This window comes from Diabrotica virgifera, chromosome 1, assembly GCF_917563875.1.
Source record: "Diabrotica virgifera virgifera chromosome 1, PGI_DIABVI_V3a".
In the NCBI taxonomy this organism is placed as follows: domain Eukaryota; kingdom Metazoa; phylum Arthropoda; class Insecta; order Coleoptera; family Chrysomelidae; genus Diabrotica; species Diabrotica virgifera.
The window spans coordinates 15,455,820-15,466,392 of NC_065443.1; the positions used below are offsets into that span (position 1 = coordinate 15,455,820).

A 10,573-nucleotide genomic window follows, 5' to 3' on the forward strand; every position below is an offset into this window, starting at 1 on the left:
CGATTTCGACACTAAAGCTTACGATATGCAAAAATCTATTCTCGTTTTTTGACGCATTCCTAACAAAATATTAATTCAACGCTAATCAAAATCAATTTTCGAATACTCATTATTAATATTAGCTATCCAATGACGTCACGTCGGTTCAACAAAGGTGTTTTACTACACGGCACTAGCAAGCTAATTTTTCGTCAAAATCGATTCTTGATGACCGTAGATATTTATAATTTGACTTGCAAAAAATTCTTTAATCTTTGCAATGCATAAGAGAGTTCGGAGACGTATATTGCCCAGTTTTTTTGGAGTAAGAAATAATTGAGTATTATTTGACTTGGATTTGTTAGCGTTTGTTCTTATTGTGTTTCTATTACCTATTTCTATACATACCTTTTATAATTTCTATTGTGTTACCGTTCTTTCTCGTAGTGTTTTCCATTCGTCCATTTTTCGAATTCTCGCAAACGCCTTTTCTAGGTACATATATGTAGCATGACATTTGGGCTTCAGTCGATGACAGATGTTAGATGGTCAGAGAGCGCCTGGAAAACTTTGAGCTGTGGATTCGGCCGCCTGGTATATACTCCGTTGCCTGAAAATAATTCCATGGACTTACCATCTTAGAAAAAATTAAGATGTATGAACGGAGATCGTGAATTTGTAAATATTATTGAAAAACGGGAAACGTCTTATCCTAGATACTCACACACGAAAAATATAACTTCTTTCAACTAATAAATGAAGAAAAAATAGAAGGAAAGCGTTTGAAAACTTCTTTCAGTTAAAGGAGGGGAGATATATTTATTGGCCCTTCCAATATTTTCGTTCCTGCCATAGAGAATAATCAGTGATGCTTAACTGAAGGTAGTTCTTTTAAATACGAAATAGTTGTTTCTTTTTTTATGTTTTGAATTCCTTTTCTAATGAGCTTCTAAAATTGTTTTTTCTTGTGCCATGTCTAAGTTGAGACATAATAGATCTGTGTGTTGGTTGTTTTGATTGATGTTGTGACGTTGTACTTATTTCTTATCCTTTGTAATTTTTGTGATAAGCCTTCTGATTTTGTTGTCACCTTTAAATCCCTTCTTTTGGACTGCTTAGGTTTTTTTCTCCCTGAAATGAATTTTCATTAAAGCATTATGTGATAGAGCCCAAATCACAAATAAATAATATCTGGTCCAGCTATTATTCGTTATATTTCAAGATAATTATATTGGCATTGTTTATTTTTTGATATCACTCAATTTGAAGTTTTTAACAACATAAAAGGATAAAAACAAATTTGTTACGAATAATAATGGCGTTGTCAACATTTTAAATTAAACACAATGGAAAATTATTCTGGATGTCAAATTTTATTTTAAAATTTATTTTATACATTTATAAAATAGTTTTATATAAAACAATTCTCGGATATTTAGACATAAATTTTTGATTGTAATTAATGCACCAGTCGTGCAAAAAAGTTGTGGAAAAACTGTTATAAAAATATCGCTGAAAATACGTGCTTTAATCTTGTTACTTCGAAAAGATAATAACTCATTCAATTGCAAAATAAATTATAAAATACAATTTTCTCACTTATATATTTAACAATTTTTACCCGAATTACATTTTTTCACTAATTTGAGTTTTATATTTTTTAATAATGTGTGTTGTCTATTTTCAAGTTATCCAAGTTGCGTTAGTTCCTTACTTATATTAGGGCTCTAATTTTATCTACGTCAACCGCTAGCCTATTTCTTTCGCATTTTCCTCAAGATTAACCTAAACAGACATCACAGGTCACAGATAATATATAATTACGGTTCGTCCTATTAAGGGGGTCGTCTAGTGTCTAGGCGGTATTTTTAACGCTTTGTTGGGAATTTTTTTTTTTAGAAAAGGATTTAAATAAAATAATCTATAATTTTTATATCATATTTATTAACATTTTAACAAACTTTATGAATTTTTTAAAGTCGATATACTTAGTGTTTTTTTTAATTACATCAGCCAACAGGGACACATATAAAAAAAAAGTTTCTCAACTGCTGCCATGATTTCGGCTGTTCTGCTTATCTGAAATCAAAAAATCAAACACCATTTGAATTGTGAGACTTCAGGCTCTACATGGAACTAAAATAAAGTCGGTGTTTCAAAAAAATAATTTTTTTGCACACTTTACAAAAAAAAATTCAATTTTTTCCACTTTTTTGGGAGTCTCTTTGGATATTAAAAAAAATCTAACAAAACAATCTCAATTATTTTAGTTCACTGTATAGCTATATATGTTATAAAGATACTGTGAAAATTTGAGCAAAATCGGTTCAATAGTTTTTGAGATTTTATGGCAGCAAATTGAAAAAAACATGTTTCGAGAAAAACGCGTTTGAAAGTTTATAATAAAAAAATGATCTCACCATAAATCTGCTATACCTGGACGATACAGTTCACCGTCTTCTTCAAAAAAGTTCTGCAAAGCCGTTTTATGTTCTCTCTTTAAAACCCGGGCTTCTTTTGCGAAATCGCTCAAGTGTCTCTCTGAACGGTCGATGCGAGAACTGTCACGTGACAGCGCTGACACGCCCCGCCGAGCGGGCTCCCGTGCTATCCGTATACCTGCTCCGATATACGGTTGTAACTTTTAAACCACTTTCAATATCGAAAAATCCTTTTACCCACGTCTTCTACACATATTTTAGATAATATTTATGCAAAAAAAAATAAATCGATTTTTTTCACCCGAGACACTAGACGACCCCCTTAAGTTTACATCGTCTGCGCACATCAAAATCTCTTTAGACTTATTAAACAATATATTTTTTGGGTTTACAAAACAACAGTCTACATTACTGTAAACTGAAAACTATACAATTAGACCAGGACTAATTTGTAAAAAAACGTGTATTTTTGGATCTGAGAGGTGGCATTCGGATTTTTGCAGATAAAGTTAGGTGACACCTTCAGTAATAATAATTGACTTATGCTCCTTCTTAAATTTGTCCGGAACATTAATAAAAAAATTAAAATATTTAAAAATTTCGAAAAACATCAATTTTTTCTGCTTTCATTGCTTATAACTTTAACACGGTTCGTTTTGGAACAATGCTGTACAGAAATAAAATAAAGATAATTGAATTTTGTATGATATACGACTGGTAAAAATGTCTTAAGGTATTACCTTTTCCGCAATATAGCAATAAATACAAAATAAGGGGGCAAAATACGCCTGTTGTTATTCAATGTTTCTTAACCACTTTGGTGGCACTGAGAACCTTAGTAATTCGCTTAGAAAATTCTTATAGCTTACTTAAATGGTCTACCAAATTTCATTAAAATCGACTTAATAGATTTTGCATAATAAATTTGCGATGTAAATGTTTTTAAAAAAGTTCAAATTTTTTAAAATCTTTCTGAACAAAAAGTAGACCAGAGACTAAGTTTTCACTCTAATGGCACACAACATATCCCACCAGAATGAAAACAATGGGAAATATGAAAACTTAGTCTCTTGCTAGCAGTTGCCGCTAGGGCATCTATGCCATTTCGTTCGTTGCAATTCGGGACTGCACGCTGGGGTTTGTTTTGGTTGGATCAGGGAGAGCAGCATATGTGCCTCCTGATGAGAGACTAATAAGTTTCGAAACCGGTAGAGGTGCTTGCAGCACTGTCTGATTGGACTGGAATATGGTTCGGCTGTATTTTCGTTTTGCAACGAAATTGAAAATGGTTATTCATTTTTAAAAAGTAGACCATTTAGAAGTTGGCTAATTTTTTTACATATAAAGAGGTGCTCTCCCTATCTAATACACTTTACAGAATTAAAATCGGATTATTTAAGGGGCCTCAGCAATGTTTTAAAGTTATAAACAATTTTTTGGCTTATAAACAAATAGCTTTGTTTAGTAATAAAAAAATTACTTTTTAGCAATGCAAATAATTAAAACCGGTATAATTTGACTTAAATTTTCAAATTCTGTCAGCACAATTGCTATTTTATTTTTTAATCAAAAGTTATTCTCTTTCAAAAATTGCAATTTTTCGATTTTTTGAATGTTACACCGCGTTCATCTCGAAAACTATGAACTATGAACTTTTTTTGCACAGCAAAGTTGACACAGCACTAATTTGTTTGTAAGCCAAAAAATTGTTTATAACTTTAAAACATTGCTGAGGCTGCTTAAATAATCCGATTTCAATTCTGTAAAGTGCATTAGATAGGTGGTGTACTTCTTTACTTGTAAAAAAATTGACAAATCTTTGTATGTTCCAATTTTTGTTGTGCAAGATTTTAAAAAATTTTAATATTTTAAAAGAAGTTTAGATTGCAAAATTATTATGCAAAATCTAGTACCTAAGTCAGTTTGAATGAAATTTGGTGGACGGTTTTAGCACATTACAAAAAATTTCTAAGCGAATTAGGAAGGTTCCAAGTGTAACGTAAGTGATAGAAAAACATTGAATAAGGACAGGCTTGTTTTGCCCCATTATTTTATATTTATTGTTATTTTGCAGCAAGCGTGTTAAATTAAGACATTTTTAACCAATCGTATCTGATTATCTTTGTTTTATTCTTATACGACTTTGTTTCAAAATGAAACGTTTTAAAGTTATAAGCAAAAAAAGTAGAAAAAAAACGAATTTTTTTGAAATTTTTAAATTTTTTTTTTATTAATGTTCCGGGCATATTTGAGAAGGAGCATAAGTCAATTATTATTAACGAAGTTATCACCTAACTTTATCCGCAAAAATCCGAATGCCATGCACCTCTCACATCCACCTAAAAACAGATGCTTCCTGGTCTAAATAGGATTACATAAATAACTTTTAGAAAATAAAAACCATATGTTTATATACGCTCGCCAGATCTATAAAAGCAAAATTTGTGGGGTTTTATTGGATAGCCGGAAAAGAATTTTAATAGTAGTAAAGTGCACAAGCATTCCATTTGATGAATAAGTCTCCCATAGAATGAACACGAGGCGATGACGAGGAAGGGTTAACGAGGATTAAACGATTATGGAGTGATACGGACCATTTGTCATGCTGTCTGCATTTCTCTCATTGAGTATGGGGAAACTATTTCGAGGAGAGTTTAGTCCTTTCGGTCCCACTATTCGAATGCAGCTCTTTTAAATTGAGTTTTAGATGGGATTTCATATCCTAAGTAATTTATTAGTTTACCAAGTTTACAATTATTGTTAACTATAATGTTAGTAATATCGATGAATTATTGTTTTTTTTTTATTCAATTATCCGCATAACTTATGCAAAGTCATTAGCAGAGGAACAGTAAAAATATGCAAACAACAAAAAGATTTTGACAATTTTTAGGATACAGCGCATTATTCAGATTCTTGGTAGCTCATTTTTCCATGAACGTGTATAAATTTAGACCTTTGCCCTTTGTCTATCATAAATATGCCTTATACGTAGTCTAGTATTGTTGTATTGGACCTTTAATCGAGAAATCAGTTACCTTGTCTTTTCTTTGTTCTTTATGTATTCTTTTTCTCATAGACATCTTTCAGTGCGTCACAGTTTTTCGATTTCTTTCTAACGCATTAAATTGTATTTGACAGAAAAAAGGCACGTCTGTCATTACAGACATTTATAACATTTATTCTAGTTGTCGATAGATGGCGCTCTAACCGAAAAAAAATTATTTAGGAATTATGTAATATATCTACGAATATAATCTGTACAATTTATAGGACTATGCCACTCAAAGAAAATACCATTTTATAAATGCAATAAACACAATTGATTTGTTTTTATGCCAAATTGCAAATAAAATGTGACAACTGTCAGATTTAACTAAAATGTCATGTTAGAATAAATGTTATAAATGTATATTATCACGGACTTACCTTTTTTTCTATCATTTGTGAAGCGCTGAAAAATGCCCATGAAAAAACCATACATATATGCTCCGATCAGCTGTGTCTTCTTCTCAGCTCCAAGCTTGACATTAAAATCTCCCATAATTATAAGAACTTGCTATCGTGGCATTTTTGTGTGATATTAACTCAATTGCTTCTTCCTTCTCTTTGTCGGCAGTGGGCAGTGAGCATAAACTTGAATGACATTGATATTGATGGGGTTGGCTTGTACTTGTAGTAACACCATTCTCTCTGATCTTGGTGCAAAGTTAGTAAGGCATCTGGTAACCTTGGGAATACGATTACCGTAACTGTATACCTTGAGTAGTATACCTTGTGATCTTTCACTTGTGCTTCTCCAGAATCTGACCATCTTTTTCCAATTATGTTTAAGGTTTTGACATTATTGTACAGATCTTGATATTCTTTCTACACTTCGATTTATTATCTTTTGGTGAACCACTCAAAATATAATGACATTATAAATTGGCGAATGTAATAATAATATCTGTAAATTGGCTAAAAAGTTTTGTTGTATATTTGAAAGTTTTCTTAAACAAAGCCTATATTTACATTTTATAAATTGTTTTTTTTTATAACTACTTTGGTATTCTAATACTTAATTTTACCTACAAATCCCTTCTGAAGCAGGTCCTAGAGTTTTCATGCATTTTTGTGTCAAATACCAATACTCTGGGCTAATTAGCAAAATTCATGGAAAAGTTATTTACCAGCAATTTTATTGCTGGAATCGAATTATAAGATCCTATATATTAATAATATAGGTATGCAAAGTCCGCAGATAGTGTGCTACTTTTTTTATAAACAAAATGGCGCCCGAAAATCGTGTTTTTTTCAATTTTTGCTCTATAACTCCAAAGATTTTAACTTTACACCAAAAACACCCAAATAAAAATTCACCGCAATTAAATTCTACATAGAGATATGTTTTTCCCGATTTGCTCCGACGAAAATTTTCCTCGGAAAATGCGGGTTTTCCCAACAAAATCTCTAATTTTCAAATACAGTTTTAGGTAAGTAATTATTAATCAATAATTAAATAACATAGTGAGATCAAAGCTTTCTTGGTATAGATTGTAATTCCAGAAGCCGGTGAAAATTAAACGAATATTTTAGCAACAATTCAATTGTTAATTAATAATTTACGATCCCAATAATAACCAAAATAATCATGATACATTGATCAAACTTATAAAGATTATAAAGATGAGATGCTTATTTAATATTTTATCGACCAAATATAAATTTTTCGTTTTTTTGCATAATCTTTAAATTTTGAAAAAAAAATAGTTATAATACGCTGGTCTAATTAGTAAAGTACAAAGAAAGGTTATTTATCAGCAATTTTATTGCTGGAATCGAATATTATGATCCTATATATTAATAATATAGCTATGCAAAGTCCGCAGATAGTGTGCTACTTTTTTTATTAACAAAATGGCGCCTCCAAATCGTGTTGTTTTCAATTATTGGTCTATAACTCCGAAGATTTTAACTTTACACCAAAAACACTAAAATAAAAATTCACCCCAATTTAATTCTACATAGAGGCATGTTTTTCCCGATTTGCTCCGACGAAAATTTTCCTTGGAAAATGTGGGTTTTCCCAAAAAAATCTCGAATTTTTAAACAAATTTTTTGGGCAAGTAATTATGTATGAATAATTAAATAACTTGGTGAAATAAAAGCTTTCTTGGTAAAGATTATAACTGCAGCAGCTGGTGAAAATTAAACAAACATGTTAGCAACAATTCAATTGTTAATTAACAATTTACAGTCGCAATAACAACTAAAATAATCATGAAACATTGATTAAACTTAGAAAGATTATAAAGATGTGATGCCTATTTAATATTTTGTCGACAAAATATAAATTTTTCATTTTTTTGCATAATCTTTAAATGTTTAACAAAAATAGTTATAAACAAATTAACATTTCTCAGAAATTGTTTATTATATTATAATTTAAAAAAATGATTAAAATGCGTATTTCAAAGGTCTTGAAAACAAATGCTTTAATATTTTTTTCCAACCATTTGCAAAAAAGTTATGAAACAGCAAAATAAACATACGATTACTCCGTTTTGTATAATTTGCTTTAATTGTTTCAAAGCTTAAAAATGAGTTTATGGTACAAACTAATTACTCTCAAAAAATATCAAACATTAGTTCAATGGTTATATATTAATCAAAGATTAAAAATGTTTTCTGTTTTTGTAATTTTTAGCGCGAAAACAGGCTTGATACAGAGCCGAAGCTTAATTTTATTTATTAACTACCGTACGTCGCGGGCGGTTGTCGCTTCGAGTGAAAATGTTATTAGCTACGGTACTGTATTAGTCTGCTTTCGCGCGTGTAAATTACAAAAAAAATATTTATAATCTTAAATTAAAATGTAACCATTAAACTAATAATCGATATTTTTTTAAGTAATTAGCTTGTACTTTAAACTCACTTTTGCGCTTTGAAAGAATTAAAAAAAATTATAAACAACATAGTCATCGTATGTTTATTTTGCTATTTCATAACTTTTTTGAAAATGGTTGCAAAAAAGTTTTAAAGCATTCATTTTCAAGATCTTTGAAATACGCGTTTTACCTATTTTTTAAAATTAGAATATAATAAAAACTTTCTGAGAAACGTTAATTTGTTTATAATTATTTTTTTTTAATCATTTAAAGATTATTCAAAAAAATTAAAAATTTATATTTTGTTGACAAAATATTAAATAGGCATCTTATATTTATAAGATTTCAAAGTTTGAACAGTGTATCATAATTATTTTGCTTATTATTGAGACCGTAAATTATTAATTAACAATTGAATTGTTGCTAAAATATTCGTTTAATTTTCACCGGCTTCTGAAACTATAATCCAAACCAAGAAAACTTTTATGTCACCGAGTTATTTAACTATTGGTAGATAATTTCTTATCTAAAACTTTATTTGAAATTTAAAGATTTTGTTGGGAAAACCCGCATTTTCCGAGGAAAATTTTCGTCGGAGCAGATCGGGAAAAACATGTCTATATGCAGAATTTAATTTCGGTGAATTTTTATTAGGGTGTTTTTGGTGTAGAGTTAAAATGTTCGGAGTTATGGAGCAAAAATTGAAAAAAACACGATTTGGGGGCGCCATTTTGTTAATAAAAAAGTAGCACACTAACTGCGGACTTTGCATACCTATATTATTAATATATATAATCATAAGCTTCGATTCCAGCAATAAAATTGCTGGTAAATAACTTTTCCCAAAAATACCCTATTCTCCGATAATCAGCCCAGACTACAACTACAAAAATTAAATTTTCACGTCTCTAACCTAATAAAACTCCACAACATGAACAATTTATCAAAAAAAACGTACACTTATTTTTCTTCTAGTCTGGTCCAACGGGCAATTTGTGACGTATCAACCCTGACTAGAATCCCGGCAAAAGGAAACAATGCGAGGTTTGTAATAGAACAATGAAGTGCCCACTGCAAACATAAGTTTGTGTATTCAGGCTACTCATCAACTTCATGGTGTGGTCTTGTACATCTATCTATCTTTGTTTTCCATCGGCGGACGAGAACTTTCTACAAGGTTTGGAAAATAAGGGTACAATATATGGAAATACTTTTGACGAAAACAAAATTATTATTGATCTTTTGTGATAATGAACTTGTATAAAATAAAAATAGTAACCGAAAATGAAATATCGTAAAGTAATATTCCGAATGAAAACATAATACGTGATAACAAAACACCAGAATTACTACATTTGATACAAGTTGAAAGTTTTTACAGGAGGACCCCACAAGATACCTATTCCAAAAAAATAATAACAAAAAGAAGCAGAAACATAATAACAGGACAGGTCAACAAGATAACGCAATATTGTCAGGCGAAGATCAAGATAGTCTTTAAAGATTAATCCACAGATTCAACAATAGAGCTTCTTCTTATTCTTGCAGTACCGTCTCCTATCGGAGGTTGGCTGCCATCACACTTATCTTAACTTTGTTGGCTGCAGCTCTAAACAATTGTATTGAGCTGCATCCGAATCATTCTCTTAAATTTCGCAACCAGGAAATCCTACTACGTTCCACATTTCTCTTTCCCGAGATTTTTCCTTGGATTATGAGTCTTAGCAGGCAGTACTTTACCCCTCTCATTATGTGGCCTAGATATTCCAGTTTTTTCGTTCTCCCAGCAAAAGAGCAAAAGAATTCAATATGACAATTTCATCTCAGACAACTAAAACAGTAGTAATCAGTAAGGAACGAATCAGATGTAAAATAGAATTTGGTAGCATCAATATTGAATAAGTAATGGGAAATAAAATACCTTGGAATTATACTGTCAAGCTATCGAAACCTAGAGAAAAAAGTGAGAGATCAAGTACAAAAAGCAAAAAGACTGGCATTATTATTATACCAGTAATCACACTATATTGCTAAACCGACAGATTAAGACTAGAAGAAGTCAAGAACTTGTAAATCCAGTGTAAGACTAATAATGACATACGCATCAAAAACAAGACCCGATACATTCAGAACATAAGGACTTCTGGAAACGGCATTTTTCAGCAACAAAATTGCTTTCTCCGTATCTAATACCCGCTTGATTTTCACCAATTATATATCTTCAATTCTTTTTGTTAGTATATTTTTTATATTAATGCATTGTCAATATGTTGTATTCGACAT

General features: G+C 30.5%; 1 long non-coding RNA gene across 1 annotated transcript; it reads right to left on the reverse strand.

The window, feature by feature from the left end:
* Positions 1-1,903: 1,903 nt before the first annotated feature.
* Positions 1,904-2,740, reverse strand: LOC126880051 (uncharacterized). Its single transcript, XR_007696395.1, has 2 exons — positions 2,400-2,740; positions 1,904-2,058 (listed from the first exon to the last, which is right to left on the reverse strand). It is a non-coding gene; the product is annotated as an uncharacterized LOC126880051 (long non-coding RNA).
* Positions 2,741-10,573: the final 7,833 nt, after the last annotated feature.